The sequence below is a fragment of the Eptesicus fuscus genome, chromosome 6 (assembly GCF_027574615.1).
Source record: "Eptesicus fuscus isolate TK198812 chromosome 6, DD_ASM_mEF_20220401, whole genome shotgun sequence".
NCBI lineage: Eukaryota > Metazoa > Chordata > Mammalia > Chiroptera > Vespertilionidae > Eptesicus > Eptesicus fuscus.
In genome coordinates, this window is record NC_072478.1 from 96269375 (window position 1) to 96270726 (window position 1352).

General features: G+C 37.9%; 1 pseudogene; it reads left to right on the forward strand.

Moving 5' to 3' along the window:
- The first annotated feature begins 383 nt into the window (after positions 1–383).
- Positions 384–484, forward strand: LOC129149588 (U6 spliceosomal RNA; annotated as a pseudogene).
- Positions 485–1352: the final 868 nt, after the last annotated feature.

The window sequence follows — 1352 nt, forward strand, 5'->3', positions numbered from 1 at the left end:
ACCACGGTGCTAAGTGAAATAAGCCAATTGGAGAAAGATAAATATCATATGACTCACTCATATTGGAGATATAATGATCAACATAATTTGATGAACAAAAATAGATCCAGAGATAAATGACAGGGGAGGTGAGGGGGGAGGGAGTGTTAGAGAGCAACCAAAGGAATTGTATGATGCATATTAGCATAACCAATGGGCACAGAAACTGGGGCGGTGGGGGCTTGCCGGGGGGTTGGGAGGGAATGGCTGGGCAGGTGGTCACTCGGGAGAAAAGGAGACATATGTAAAAGTTTAGACAATAAATAATAAATAAATAAATCTTAAAAATTATTACAATTTTTTCTTACTATAAATTATTATTTTGCCACTTAAAAAATCCTTTCGTACTCACTTCAGCAGCACATAACTAAAATTGTAATGATACAAAGATTAGCATGGCCCCTGCTCAGGGATGACACAAAAAAAGAAAGCATTCCATTTTTTTTTCTATTTTTTTATTTTTTTTAATTTAATAAATCTTTATTGTTCAGATTATTACAATTGTTCCTCTTTTTTCTCCTCATAGCTCCCCTCCACCTGGTTCCCACCCCACCCTCTGCCCTTACCTCCCCCCCACTGTCCTCATCCATAGGTGTACAATTTTTGTCCCGTCTCTTCCCGCACCTCCACACCCCTTTCCCCCTGAGAATTTTCAGTCCACTCCCTTTCTATGCCCCTGATAATATTATATTCACCAGTTTATTCTGTTCACCCGATTTTTAATTCACTTGATTTTTAGATTCACTTGCTGATAGATACGTATTTGTTTTCCATAATTTTTATATTTACCTTTTTCTTCTTCTTCCTCTTCTTAAAGAATACCTTTCAGCATTTCATATAATACTGGTTTGGTGGTGATGAACTACTTTAGCTTTTTCTTATATGTGAAGTTCTTTATCTGACCTTCAATTCTAAATGATAGTTTTGCTGGGTAGAGTAATCTTGGTTGTAGGTTCTTGCTATTCATCACTTTGAATATTTCTTGCCACTGCCGTCTGGCCTGCATAGTTTCTGTTGAGAAATCAGCTGACAATCGTATGGGTGCTCCCTTGTAGGTAATTAACTGTTTTTCTCTTGCTGCTTTTAAGATTCTCTCTTTGTCTTTTGCTCTTGGCATTTTAATTATGATGTGTCTTGGTGTGGTCCTCTTTGGATTCCTTTTGTTTGGGCTTCTCTGCGCTTCCGGGACTTGTAAGTCTATTTCTTTCACCAGGTGGGGGAAGTTTTCAGTCATTATTTCTTCAAATAGCTTTTCAGTATCTTGCTCTCTCTCTTCTTCTGAAACCCCCATTATTCTGATGTTGGTACGCTTG